General features: G+C 40.8%; 1 protein-coding gene across 2 annotated transcripts in view; it reads right to left on the reverse strand.

Annotated features, from left to right (window-relative positions):
- CDH7 (cadherin 7) overlaps positions 1 to 15,991 on the reverse strand; it is a 190,949-nt gene that overhangs the window by 69,360 nt on the left and 105,598 nt on the right. The gene's annotated exons all lie outside the window — the stretch shown is intronic.

The raw sequence follows: 15,991 nt of genomic DNA on the forward strand, positions 1-15,991 counted from the left end.
ATCTGGAACTGTCCCTTCTGTATGTCAGAACATTATGTTGAACAGAGGAACCTGAGGAAACTCAGAAATAATTACATATTTCCCTGAACTTCATAACCTGAGAAATACAGTGCTCAATCTGTAATTTCAACAATCTTTCATCCTCTATAACCGCCGTGATTCTGGACTGCAATTAATACAAACGCAAATACCCAATTTACCAAATAACAAGGCTGTTCACTGCCCTGCAGAACTACGTTTGCATTCTTTGAAAGACAAGGTTCAAAAAATATAAGATATGGGAAACTTAGGCAAGTGGACGCTCAGTCCATTTCCATCCTTAGCTGTTGAGGATACTGCTTCTGTACCACGAACTCTTAAGTGATTCTTCCATCGCACTGTAACAGCTATGTTTATACTCGGCTTCAGAATACTTAAATACCTGATTTATCCTTTAGTTTCTGTAGTTTTCAGTTAGGACGAAATGATACAAAAAAATTAATTTCTGGCACAAGTTTTACTTTAGCTTTGTTCAGTGTGGAACACTCTGCAGCATGATTTTCCAGCATACGGAGAAGTTGTATTCTTGAAATGTAATGAATTATTTAATTTTCTTAAGTCATTCTCAGGGTGACTATTACATACATATCTCCCTCTAATTTAAGACGAAGCAAGCTAAGAATTACTATAGTTTGAATTACTGAGCACTCCTATGTGCCAGGAACTACTGCTAATGTTCTCTACATAGTAACTCATTCCACGCTCACACTGACTGACTTTATTATCCCTTTAACAGATGAGGAAACTGAGGCAGACAAAGTACTTTGCTGGTCATGCTGCCAGCTCTCCACGGCAGAGCTAGAAGAATGAAAACCATTAGGCTGGTGGAAAGCCCATCCTCCGCTCCCCACAATGGGGATCCTGCCTCTGGGGGAGAAGCTGTGTCCTGTGAGGTGAGGACATTAAAGTTGCCACAAAGGAGAACTCAGGGCAGAAAGGTACAGACAACCACTCCCACCTGATCACTCCCCAAATCTCAAAGACGCTCAGTGTTTCCAGGGGTTTCCATCAACACGTTTTATGATGCACCAGAAGGGACCTTTCCTGACGTTACAGAAAAGCAATAAACCACACTCAACAACACAGAGCAAAGACTTGAGTCCAGAGACAAATGCAGATTATAGGTGAAAGTAAGTTGCTTTTCAGCAGCTAATACCTCAAGTATTCCCCCTTACACACACTTCTCACAGTCATTCTCCCAACCCCTCCTCGCCCTTGATGACCACAAACATACAGAACTTATACACAGGCTGCGTCTTTAATCAAAGGTTTGCTCTCTCTCTAAATATCACTAGGGGCTCCCATTTATAGGACCAGCCCTTATGATTCATTAAACTAATTCCTATCAACTGACTGCTGGCTTCACAGCGTGGGGATACCATGTATTCCTGGGGTATTCAGGTAAGGAAGAGAGGATGCATTCCTTTCAATACAGAATGTACAGGAAATCCTGACTGATCTCCAGCCTGAGCTCTGATGCCGTATCTGACGTTATGCGGTATCGCTAGTTGTTCTCCATTACTGACAGCGTAAGAACTTAAAGGTAAAAAAGGTTCATACTGGGCTTCCCTGGTGGCGCAGTGGTTGAGAGTCCGCCTGCCGATGCAGGGGACGCGGGTTTGTGCCCCGGTCCGGGAGGATCCCACGTGCCGCGGAGCGGCGGCGCCCGTGAGCCACAGCCGCTGAGCCTGCGCGTGCGGAGCCTGTGCTCCGCAACGGGAGAGGCCACAACAGTGAGAGGCCCGCGTACCAAAAAAAAAAAAGGTTCATACTGCTTGTTTTTCCACTTCTTCAAGGATCAGAATTCTTCTCTTCTACCTCTAACTGCCACCACCATCACTGCCCGCCCCCAGCCCACATAGACACACCCACACATCTATTGCAGGAGCCCTGAAATCTACCACCCTCCCCATCACTGACACTTTTCTCTCAGCTGGGACCATCACTAGGCTTGTAACCACTGCTAAAATTCACGAGTATAAAACTGCTATGAGTCTCAACTCGGTGTCCTTGCAAGGTTAGTGGAAGCATCTGCAGTTGAAAAGTGGAGGACCAACTCTGGAATGTCAAGATGGATACATACATAATTATCAGATGGTGCAGACACTGAATCTGTGAGGCTACACCCACGATACTATCCTTAATACGTGGGGTGAAACCCCATGCTGTTAGGAAAAACTATTATCCTTCTGTGCTGAAAAAGCATGCTCAGAAAAGAAAAATGCTGCAAGTGTAGAAGGACTGAATGGCATTCTTAAGTTAAGACACGTGTCTATGTAGCCCCACCCTTACCCCCCCCCCCCCCCCCGGCCAAATGCACACACACACTCACGCACAGTCTTTATCAATGATGATTATGGAATAGAGTAGGACTCTCCACCGTGAAAACCTCTGGCCAGGAAAAAAAAATTCTGCGGTCCCACAATATGGTAAGTGAGCAAATAAGTAATAAATGAAAAACACAATAAAAAACAACGATTTGCACTCTATTTGGGGCAGAGTAGAATTCATGTTGTTATGTCTATTTCACTTGCCAATATCCTTGTAAACATGATCTTGTAATTCATCTAAACAGTAACAACAAAATCTTGATTAATCACCAGACAAAACTCACTTGTACTGTGTCCCTAAATCCTTTTCGAAATATTTGTTGTGACTCCAAAGTACATATTTACATTAAATATATAAATTGTTTTTTGTTGTTGGCAAATGAGCACAAACAGTAAGGAGCACAGCCCTCTTAGCTGAGTCCAGCTCATGATAAGGCAAAAAGAATAAGCAGGGAGGAGATCTAAGTATTACGCGAATCCAATGTCTCTATGCCAGCACCGTGTACGGTAACAATGTAAGAAACATGAAACTGTTGGACTGAGTTATAACCTACACAGGCCAGGATGCAAAGCATACTTCACATACACCTAAGTATATTCTGTTTAGTCATCTGTTATGGTTCCATCATCCCCGCTCGAAGGAATACGCGCTCGTTACCTCTAACGTATCAACCCATTCTCCAGTCCCTCTGAACAATCGTCCTAACTTGGAATCTTCAAATCTTTCACTTGGGCTATCACAAAGCTCCCCAGTTATTTTCCACTTTTAATAACTCACATCATCGAGGCTGTTATAGTGCACGTCAGAAATGATCTCCCTAAAACATGCACTGAATTGTGTCACACCCCTCATCAAATAACTGCTCCCCATGGGCTCTGGGTTTAACTCCAAATCCTCAGCGCTCGGCTCCATGTGGCCATGTGCCATCTCCCCAGTCTCTCTTTCCTACCACATCCCAGAGGGCCCTCTGTGTCCCAGGCTCGTGGGTCTAGTTACCACTGCCTGAGCAGAGCATCTTTTCCAGACACGTCCTCCATCATCTTACCCACCAACTGACAACCAACTCTACTTAATCCAAGTTCCCTCTTACTGAAGCCTTAACAATCCTAGTTTTCCCGCATGGCATGTTGTTTGAATTTCTATGACAAAATGCTTTTAATTCTGCTTTATAATGAAAATCTGGTTTAGTTGTTTTCCTACCCAATCCCAATCCCGTCTTTAATGTATAAACTCCTTAAGAGCTGGGTTCTTTTTATCACCATATTCCACATTCTGAATAAAAAATCTGTTGCAGTGAATTTAGTAAATTTTTAATCCACATTGTAAAACAGGAGTGCTTGTTTTATTTCAATTTCTATCCTTTTAAGTTTTAATAGCACTAAGTAAAAAGAAAACAAACTAAACAAAACAACATCCTGTATCTCTGGTTTGTCCTCCCCAATCCTCTGAACTGCCGAGATGGAGTTCAGATACCTTGTTTTCTATGCCCAGGGTAACTTCTGCATTGGTACCTTTGTGTTCCCCAAGAGACAGAGCCCTGGAGAGACAGACATGCTTTCTTATTCCTGTTTTCCTAGGTCTTATACAGTACTTCACACACACACACACAGGTGATTAAGGAGGGTTAAATAGACCCTTGGATGTCCTCAGATGGCAGAATCTCATGTCCTTGATTAATTTTTTAATCCACCATTTATTTTTTACATTTAAGATTGTAAAGAGCAAAACTAAAAACAGATCAATGCACTGCAGTTCTGACAATTTTCTTACATTTATTTAATCAACTAGGGCCTGATATGAACTACCTGATCTAGCACTTGCGATCCATCTGCTTAAAAAGTCTGAAAATGGAGTATATTCCTCAATTTAGCAAAGACTGAGGTAAAAAAAAAAGACTGAGGAAAAAAAAATCAATTCAATATATTGACCAACTTTTCTTCCCTCTATGAACGTCTTCAACTCTGCCTGTTATCTGATCTTACTGCTGATCTTGTCTTTACTCTCCTAGTTCCCCTCCTCTATATTTATTTACTTTATTTTTTGCGGTACGCGGGCCTCTCACTGTTGTGGCCTCACCTGTTGCGGAGCACAGGCTCCGGATGCGCAGGCTCAGCGGCCATGGCTCACGGGCCCAGCCGCTCCGCGGCATGTGGGATCTTCCCGGACCGGGGCACGAACCCGTGTCCCCTGCATTGGCAGGCGGACTCTCAACCACTGCGCCACCAGGGAAGCCCCCCCTCCTCTATAAAATGGAGATAGAAATGCCTGTACTTGGACTTCACTGAACAATTGTGACAACTACTTGAGATATTGCAGTAGGATGTGATTCGTAAAGATAAATTACTATAATGTCAGGACTGTACTTTGTAAAGCAATTATACTCCAATAAAGATGTTAAAAATTTTTTTAAATAGTTATTCATAAAAAAAGAATACAGACATAAGATGAAACTATTGGGACAGAGACAACGTTTATCATGAAAGTCTTGACGCTAAAAATATAAAACTACACAAAAGCCTCTGTGATCCTCACTGAATATATACGATGGAAATAGTGTTATATTCAATTTTTCTATAACGAACAATTTGAATAAGAAAAATGCAAAATGCATTATTATACTACTACATTTGTGTACAGAAACGGAGTAATGAGGGCTAAACAAAAAATACGCATATGTTCCTTTGAACACCATGTTAATCCATCTGAGAATGATTTATACTGAATATTAGGCAAAAGATTTCTAAGGTAAATTTTCTACCACTGATTTACTTATTATAGATTCTTGATTTTTTTAAGTTTAAAAATATATTACAGATTGTTAGAACTCATGCATTTTACTTCTGCTAAACTTGTACAAGTTTAAAATTATAAGTATAGAGGGCAGATTTAAACAATAATTAGCAGAAATAAAACTGCTTGAATATACACATTACATGCAAGTTTTCTTTTCTCATTATGCTTTTTAATAGATATTTTCCACATGCCACTGGATACCATGTAATTATCAAGCTGTTGAAGAAATATTACAGATGAAAACAAGTGTATGAGTAACTTTTTTTTTCTGGCTGAAGTATTCCTAATTTATAATTATCATTGTGGTCCAGGGTAATGGAACACAATTTACTTGTGAAGCATCTTTGAGGAAGATGTGTGGTTTAAGAAGTATAGGTATTAATTATTACACATAGAATAATAAAGGAAAGGGAAACAATTCAGGAAGTACTTAGGTAAGGTTAAAACTGCCAAGAAAATCTCATTTCTTTTTTTTTTTTTTTAACCAATAGTAAATTTTAAAAAGGAGGGACTTCTATGATTATTTTTATCCTCAGGAAAAGTTCACGCTAACTCAATGGCAATAAACATTCATTCTGGGGTCTGAGTACATACTGAGTAGGGTGGTACAGATGCTAGGTCCATGCAAAGCAACCAGAAGTATGGCTACTGAATCTCCACTCCACTTATCTTGCTGCCTTGATCGCACTTAAATCCCAGTTTATCCCTTGTTATAGATCAGCATCCTAAATGTCCGCCTAGCCTTGAACCCTGAAGTGAGGATAAAATGAAGTAACGCATTTGGAAGTATTTTGTAAAATGTCACTTTCTATCCATATGTAAGTCCACAAAGAGCTGTACAATGAAAGTACCTGCCCTTCCTTAGTGGGGGAAATCTTGCTTTTGTTTGAAAAAGTTCTACTTTTCTGTCTAAGGCATGGTTACTCGGAGCTTCACGTGAAGAGCCATGTCTTTTTCACCAGGGACTGACAGATAGGAGCTCAGAGAAGCATTTTCCATTCCACACAGCTACGTGCAACTCCCTAAAGGCTCCACAGCACTTGTCCTCCCCTCTTGTCTTCTCTCGGGTTGCTGCCTCCAGGCCACATCCAAAACTTTCAGCCAACTTAAAAGATCTGCGTGGAGTCAAATTATTACTGATCAAAACTCCTCGTGGGCTAATTTAATCGTGAGAACATCGTGTCTCCGATTCACGGCTCCCATCTACTGCCTCGCTCACTTCCTTCCAAACGCCAAGTCGTAAACCAGAAGCAGTTAGAAAGCAAACCCCTGGAAAGCTTCAGCTTTCTTCGCAGGAGGAAGAAAAATTTGCTTTTTCTGCAAATATATGTCACAGGAGGCCAGAGCACTGCTATGGAAAGAGCAGTCCCGGGACTGGGTGCTATCAGTCTAAGTCAAAGTGAGTATGGAAACTGAGAAGAAGGGCTTAGCAACTTTACAGTCATTTTACAGAGTAATTTAATGTCTCTTGAGCCCAATAATAATAATGAAAAAAGGGGGATTTAATTTTTTAATATAAGCAATCCATTTTTAATGCAGCAGCAAAATTATTAGGAGGTCAAAACGAAGTATGTCCTGAGTTCTTAAAAACCAAGAAGCTTGCACACAAACAGCAACAATATAAAACTTGGTCCTTCACCACAGATCAGTTGAGAAGAACTGGGTCAGTGGAGAAAACCCTACGTGAAAGCTCTTTTGAATGTCTGTAGGCAGTCACCAGTCTAAAACTCTTTTCCTGTCCTAATATCAGGGAAGACTAGAAGACACTGGCCTCCATGGAGGTACAGGGCATTCTGAAGAGGCCATCCTTAAGATGGGCACAGATGTTTTGCACATGGCATTCTGGAGAAGGCATTCACATACATGTCGCAGAGGATGATAGCATCATGTAGTTGCAAAGTATTTCCTTAAGTCTTCTGCACTGCATGGCCTTGTGCGTTCAAAAATAGAAACAGTAACAGTTAAAACAATGGAAATATAATTTTGAAGTCTACTTCTGGGGAAGAAAACTTCAACACTCATCTGATTTAAGAAGAGAATATTCTATTTGCAAACAAAGCAACTGACAACGGATTAATCTCCAAAACATATAAATAGCTCACACAGCTCAATATCAAAAAAAAAACCAAACAACCCAATCAAAAAACGCATGGAACATCTAAATAGACATTTCTCTAAAGACGACATACGGATGGCCAACAAACACATGAAAAGATGTTCAACATCGCTAATTGTTAGAGAAATGCAAATCAAAACTACAATGAGGTATCACCTCACACCACTCACAATGGTCATCATCAAAAAAATCTACAAACAATAAATGCTGAAGAGGGTGTGGAGAAAAGGGAACCCTCTTGCATTGTTGGTGGGAATGTAAATTGATACAGCCACTATAGAGAACAGTATGGAGGTTCCTTAAAAAACTGAAAATAGAACTACCATACGACCCAGCAATCCCACTCCTGGGCATATACTGTATCTGGAGAAAACCAAAATTTGAAAGGTTGCATGAACCCTGATGTTCATTGCAGCATTATTTACAATATCCAGGGCATGGAAGCAACCTAAATGTCCATAGACAGAGGAATGGATAAAGAAGATGTGGTACATATATACAATGAATATTACTCAGCCATAAAAAGGAACAAAATAATGCCATCTGCAGTGACATAGATGGACTTAGAGATCGTCATACAGAGTGAAGTAAGTCAGAAAGAGGAAGACAAATATCGTATAATATCACTGATATATGGGATCTAGAAAAATGGTACAGATGAACTTATTTGCAAAGCAGCAAGAGTCACAGATGTAGAAAACAAACTTATGGTTACCAAGGGGGTAAGGGAGGGTGGGATGAATTCGGAGATTGGGACTGACATATATACACTACTATATATTGAATGGATAAATAATGAGAACCTACTGTATAGCACAGGGATCTATTCGGTACTCTGTGGTGGTCTAAATGGGATGGGAATCTAAAAAAGACTGGAGATACACACACACATATATATATATATATATGTATATGTATAACTGATTCACTGTGCTGTACAGCAGAAACTAACACAACACTGTAAAGCAACTATACTCCAATAAAAATTAATAAAAAAAAGAGAATATCCTACCCTAACTTATCAACTCTGATACAAGGATAATATACATCCAATGTGGCCTGATGGACCAGTGTGGACAAAGATATGGAGAAACACAGAACGTCACAGATGACACAGACTAGGATGGGGAACAGAGAACAGCAGCTCATCCAAGAGGAGAACAGACAGTGCCGAGGCCATTCAACACTTAAACTTACAAGTCAGATCTTGAGGGCTGACCGTTAACTCTAAATTCACAGTAACTATGTACATGTATTTGTAAGTTGTGATATCTATTTGGTAAACTTGGTTTCAAATATTCTTCACTGGGTATTTAGTGTTTGTCTAGTTAATCCCTTCTGACATCTTTTTTAAAGTTACAAGTTAAAAGTATCCCTTTGGCAGGTATTAAAAGTACCAGGTTGAAAGCACCACTTCAGCTATGACCTGGACTACAGGGATACAACTGACATTACTCTTGGTGCCCAAACTAGTTTGTCCTGGTAAGATAAAGTTTGAATCAGGCCTGTTTCTGTCTTCATCTAGACACTCAACATCTGTTAATCATCTATTCAAAATAAGTACGGAGTATATCCTACAGGTCAGGTGTACAGGTGTGTATGGATGAAGACAGAAAAGGACAGGGTGGCAGAGGCAAGCCTAAGGCATTGAACTAAATAGTCCCAATGGTCATGAGACCATCTACGGAGGCGCAAACTGTCAGAGCACCAGGTTGAACAAACAACTGCAATTCTGATGACCACAAAAAAGCACCCACAGAAGGCTACGAAATCATACAACAGGGAAACCAAACCAACCTCAGGGGTTCAGAGAAGTGCTTTTTAAATAAAAGATATTTAAGTTGAGACAAGAAGACTAGTAATTAGTAGGATTAGTCTAGTAATGAAGGGCAGAACTTGATGTCCAGGAAGAAACTTTACTGAATGATGGAATACAGTCCTTTCTATGGACAATCAGAGTGAGAAACACACAGGATCCACTAGTTTCTAATACAGAATAATTTTTGCATGTGATATATTAAAAGAGGCATCATAGTATAAATATATTTTACAATCTACCTTCTGTAATCTGCTTAATTAAAAAAATTTAAAAGACTGCAGAATAGTTCACTGATGTTAACCTGCTGTCTGGCTAATGTACTTGTTATTTTTTGTAGTATGTAGGGCTCTTGCATCAGAATTACCTGGGACATTGGTTAAAAATGCCAATTTAGGGGCTCTATCTTAAGTCTACTGAATCAGAATCTCTTTGAGTTGGAAACAGGAATCAAAATTTTCAACCAGCATCCCAGATCGAAAATTTTTGGTCAAACAGATAATACCCCTCACACAGAAACCTGCTTATGTCAATAATATCACGGTTGAAAATATAGTAGTTAATCACTTTTAATTCATTTGTATTTATAACTTCTTCTATATAAGATTATTGAACAACATTTTCTCTGTGTTTTGATTTATTTATATATTTTACTTAAAAGGGAACTGTCCCTCCTCTAACTACCAATGATACAGGGAGAAAAGTACACAGTGTATAATTTACGTATCCACCAAATAGGATGTGGTACTTTAAACAACAGCTATATTTAAATTTTAAACCATTTTAAATTTATATCAATTTTCCATGGGGTGGGGGCAAACAATTTTGTTTTTCACAAAATTCATGTTTCAGGAAACCTAAGAAGAGTGAGAAGCAAATTTGTGGACTATTAGGTGGAAGTATGTTTTGATGATGCAAAATTATAAGGTATTATGAATGTAAACTGCATTTTCTGTACATAACCAGTTCATATTATCAAGATGCAGGGATGCTCTTAGGTTCTAGGCATCCCTCCAGGACCAGAAAGATAAACGAAGAAAAACAAAATGCTCTGCTTATATTTTACATGAAGGTAGTACTGGTCAGAGGCAGAGAAGCAGAGAGAACATTAAGGTGATGCAAGAACTCTATGCAACAGAATCCGTGACACTGTGTTGGTTTACTATATTTTCCCCACAGAAACAATGCGTGTCTGCTCAAAAAATTAACATTTTCATCTATCACATGCTTATTATAAAAAGATTGGAAATATAAAGCAAACAAAGAAAGCAGGAGTGGAAAGAAAATATTTATGATCTCAAACCTCAGAGTTTATTATCACACCAGAGACTCCCCTCTAGGGGATCCACAGTGGGTCACCCAACCCACCCCCCTTCACCCCAAGGGCTGCAACACTCACTTCAACTGCTGGAAGTGCTAGAGTCGGTCTGCTCTCAGCCCTTTACCACTTGCTGTAGGAAAACACCCACTATTTGGAGACAGATGCCTCCTCTAATATCATACAGCTTCCTGGGGCAGGTAGAATACACAGGACCAGGGACTAGAGTTACAGTGGGAATGTCCACGTTATCTTCACTCCTACTGACCTGCTTGGAGACATGTGCTTCCATTCCAAGAGCGAGGTGACTCCTCCAAGTTCATGGTATCCTCTGCCTTGTCTCTGGACTCCCCGCACCAAGGGACCAATGCACAAGGAGAAGCATTGCCATCCTGGTAGGTGTAATTGACCTTAATCACCAGGAGAGTGCGGGCTTCCATTACACCATGGAGGCAGGAAGAACAGGCTTAGCATTTGGGCACTTGGCTGTCTCCTGATACCCTCTTGCCCCATTCTGATGTTAAAAGGACAAGTGCAAAAGAACCTCAGCCCGAGGCAGGCTGGGTGATGAGAGGAAAATGATGAGTGCTGGCTGTAACCTGGAGGTGGGCTACAACACCAGGGGCTGTAGTTCATCCTACTGACATTCTTGTAAATCCCACCAAGAAAAGAGGTCAAACATGTTGTGTTGGAGCTGCCCCCTGAACTGATTACCTGAAGCAAATGGATGTGAGTGGGGCAAGGGGGGCCTCTAGGGGAAGTCATGGCAGCCACCCGGGTCAACTTCCTACCTGACCCCACGAAACACCGGGAGTGCCAGGTGCTGATGCTTCTCAGCTAAGCTCTTCCTAAACACTGTCACTCACTTCGGGAACGTTTACAAAGTTGGCAAATGGCAAAAACAGCAAAGAAGCCACTTTGCCAAAGGTACTATTTCTTTCTCGGGGGCATCCCAGAGCCAATGAGTGGCTGACTTAAAACTTCTCCCGTTCCCCTGATCCAGGACAACTTTGAAGAGCCTCCCCAGCTCCACAGATCTGCAAAGGTTAGCCCCCTTCTAGGTTGCAATCGCACTGCAGTTCAACTCCTCCCTCCACCCAGCCCTACTTCCCTCCCTCCCTCACAAGTCTTGATTCTGAGAACCACGCTAATAAATCCCTTACAGGAGTCTGTTCGCTGGATGCAGGTAACTAACTCAATGACTGAAGAGTGGCAGAGCTTGGCTCTCCGAGGACATCTGTCCTCATGCACACCACGGCTCCTCCTGCAGGGGCATAGGAAGGTGAGAGGCACATTTGCACAACTTGGTGAGAGATGTATACGTATAGACCAGAAGCAGAAACCACCGAGGAAGAAGCTTCAGTGGCAAAATTCATAAAAGACGTCGCCCCAGGCAGAATGCCGCTTGTTTCTTTCAGTCCACACCTGATACACTCTTATTTTTCCCACGCTCCCAAATGCTTTGATTTTTACAAACTTCACACTGTGAATGAACCAGTCACAGGGGTAGGGAGGATCCTCTGTGGGGTTTTTCATTTGGAAAGAGGAAGAAGCAAAATGGCCTTAACTCACTGAGCCCCGGAGCCAAATCTCAACGCATTTCTCCTTATACAACCCCCTCAAGTTCTCCACGCAAGTGTCTTCTGTTCACCCAAGTGGGGCGACGCCCAGACCTACCACAGAATAGTTCAGTTAGAATATGTGTCCATGGGCACAGGCTTTTATTATTATTATTATGTTTATGTTTAAAAGCTCTCCAGGCCACGCTATTATACACCCAATGCAAGGACTACAGACCTAAAGGAAGAAAGGAATACAGAAGGAGCTGAGAGGGAAATAGTCTTCCATTTTACTGATAATATCATTTTGAAAAGCAGAGGAAAATAGGTTTATTAACTTGAAAAAGAAGTGAAAATAAGCATGTCTGCAGAGCTTAGGCAGTAATTTGCCTTAAAAAAATCTCTGGCATCACTGCGATAAACACGAAAGCTTCCTAAATGAAAAATAAACCTGTTTCCCATGTCAGGACCTTCCATGGGATATGTAATCGTCTCATCTAACATATAGCAGGTATAAGAAATAAGAAGGCTATAGTTTGGCTCAGGTAACCTAAGAAGAACTGAGACACATTTTCTCTTCTCTCAAGAACAGCATCATTTAAAAATAAATCAGAAAAGCCAAGTCCCTGCTGAGACTTCTCAGCACCCAAGGCAACCAGAGGTGTCAACGCCCTGCCTTCCTGCTGCTGACAGTCTGGATGTCAGTGTGCCCTAAAGATAAGTTTCTATAAAGAAATGTAATAAAGTTACTAAAGCTATAGGAACGCAGGGGAGTAAAACTTGCCCCCCCCCCCAAAAAAATGTCTCTGGCATGTGGATTATTTTGAGCTGAAAACAAGACCCAAAAATTTCAGGAAATAACTCTGACCTGCTCCCTGACTGCCTAAAAGAATTTTGATGGAAGGTCTGCTCCCCGAATAGAGCTATAACCAAAGACATCAGCAAAGGATATCAGCTGGGTGTGGGGTGACGAAACTAGGCGGGGCCTGGAGACCAGAGGCCACTCTGTGCCCCATTGTCTCTGCCTGACCCAGTAAACACTTGTTTACCAAACGTGTGCTTTTATGGAAAAGCCTTCCTCCCCCATTGAGGTCCCAAACCACTACCCCCAACATCCTCTGTTGTCTTTAACTGAAGATGGTAGGTAAGGTGAGGGTTTCAGCCACTTTGGCAAGTGTCTCAGTTCTCCCGGGTCCCTCCCATGTATACATGTTATTAAACTTTTGTTTGATTTTCTCCTGTTCATCTGTCTCATGTCAATTTAATTCTTAGACCAGCCAGAAGAACCTAGAAGGATAGACGAAAATTTCTTCCTCCTGACACCAGCTCACAATTTGCTTAAAATAATTCAACAGAAGTAACTAGTTTTTGATTTAAAAATCTATGTCAAGAGCATACATAAAGTAACTTTAAAGGGTACTGCAAAATAGTCTGCTACCTAAACACATCTGGCAGGATAAGGGTACTTATTTTAAAGAAAATGTTATTAATGATACTTATAACGTCTGATATCTTAGGCACAAATTCAATTAGCGTCTCTTACAAATATACACACTAAGAAAACCCACTGCTCTCTCTTTGAGATTTACAACATTATACATTTTCTCTGCTCTTCATCCCATCACATTACAGATACACGGTTTAGATGTACTATTCTATGTCAGTCTGAACCACCCAAAACTCCTTGCAGCAGTGCTGAAGTGCTAATGATTTCCTGGTAGAAGCCTGCTACCGAGGGATATTAATACAAGGAAACATTCCTGGAGGGCATCATTTTGGGCAGGTATTTTCTATTTTGCTTCTATTAACTAAAACTTCCTTTGCTGCAGACCCCCCAAAAAATAAATTTAAAAGTTCCAGCTGAATCTCCCTTCTTTTACATTATCTGTGGTTTAAAAAAAAAAAAGTCCATACCGGAATAAACATGTATGCTTACGTGTCAAATATAAAACAATTAATAATCACTGCCACTAGCTGATTCTGGATTGCAATACTATGTGAACAGGGACCACTTTAACCATGATGAAGCGATGACAGAAAATTTTCCTGCTGGCGGATCAGATCCAGTCTAACTCAAAATCCTATCACTCTTGTTAAAGAATGTAGCTCCTCTATTCCTTTCTGTACCCTTGCACTTCTTCGCTTTATATTTGCAATCCTGACTTTTAGCCACGCCGCTTCACATATTGTTTTATAGCTCTCTTATTCAAATAGCTAATAGTGAGAGCTAATATTTATTGAGTGTAATTAGGTGCCAGACGCTGTGGTAAAAGGGCCTTTAACTCTCCTAACAAACTTCTGTAGCGGGCATTATCGGCCTAATTTTATACATGAGGAAAGTGTTATTTAACAGGATTAAGTGCTCTGCCTAAACTTACATGAAAAGGTCAGACTTGAATCTACATCTTGCCAACAACAGAGTGTGTGCTACCCAATCTCATCCGTACCATGCTGCCCCAGCCTGTCTCCCACCATAAGAGATGAATGACCTGAAAGGTCTTAGATTCTTGCATTCCCCCGATATGAAAAACCCAGCCATTAGTAAGGCAAAATGTCAGCTTATAGCTACTGAACTTCTGAGTCCCTCCCCGCCCCCATGCCTCCTGGTCCTTTGAGCCTTGCCCCTACACAGCTGTCAATTCCCAATGTTCTGCCTCAATAGCCCACCTCCTGTCATTTTGTCTCCACCTCCACCCATCTCTGCCCTGAATCGGGATTTCATTATTTCTCACATGATTTAACAGCAAAACAAATCATACTGTCCCAAAACACTCACAGACTCTCGATTCGTCTCCCTTCCTCTAACACAGTGTTAGGTGACTGTCACAAGCATCTCACTGAAATACAACAGTTGCATCACTCTCCAGCTCAAGATCATGGATGGCTCCCTACAGCTTTCCACAGTGAAGATCAGCTTAGCATTCAAGGTCTTCAATCGTATGAGCTCAATGACTGGAAAGTGCACCATAATCATATATTCTACCACAAACGAAAAAGAAACCTGTATGTTATCATTTTAAGATGTCACTATTTGTACGAGGCATCCCAATTTCTGAAGGTAAAATGTGGCAGGGGGGGAATGCATCTTCTAATTGCTAGAATGTGCTGTTCTTTGGTTCTTATCTCCTATTTCCTACTTGTCATTCTCCCATAGCCTTCCTACACTCCCCCTTCTGCCCTGGAATGCGACAGGCTTTGCAAAGCGAGACACATTGCCTAAGGCTTTCTACAACAAATCCATCAGATTTCATACCAAAATTATTCCCATTTTGCATTTATCTAACATGAAAATCAAGGAAAGTCAAGTAAAAGTGAAAAGAGCACATAAAACATTGAACATCATATGTTACTCAAGAAAACGTGATGACACCAGCTTCAATAAATGACAGGATTTTGTTTAGTACTGCCACGGCATGCATTTTCTCCAGAACATCTTTTAAGATGATCTTTTTTTTTTTCCAAAATCAAGTCTGCATTGCAATCACACTGAGTGACAGTCTCCTCTGGTGACAAGTACAGTGTGATGAGTTGTTGTGAGCAATTTATAGTTACCACCACTAACGAAAACCCTCATCTAATTCTTGGAGTGCCAATCTATAGACCGGACTGTACCAAGACTGTTATACAAGTTTTTAATGCAGTGAAAACTGTTTCTGTTTTGTAATGAAACGGAAATAAGTGTATTCGCTGTAATTTCTCATACGTATGCATATTGATAAAGGGAAAAAAAGTCTCAAACTTTGTGGGATGGAAAATGAGATCCCCACCCCTTCCTTACAAACACTCAAGTTATGAAGGATAATTGTTAAATCCCTCAGCACAAATAAGAGAGAAAGAGGAATCAGAAGCTGGATGATTCATGGAAGAAGGGGAAAGGAAAAACGATTAAACCCTTTAAGCAGGGTCTCAGAGGTGGGATAGCCAAGGACAGCTTCAGAGGAGGACTGGTTAAGTGCAGTGCTGAATGCACTCCCCATGGCTTCACATAAATGTAATAACGATATATATTTTTTAATGTT

This window comes from Orcinus orca, chromosome 15 (genome assembly GCF_937001465.1).
Source record: "Orcinus orca chromosome 15, mOrcOrc1.1, whole genome shotgun sequence".
NCBI classification, from domain to species: Eukaryota; Metazoa; Chordata; class Mammalia; order Artiodactyla; family Delphinidae; genus Orcinus; species Orcinus orca.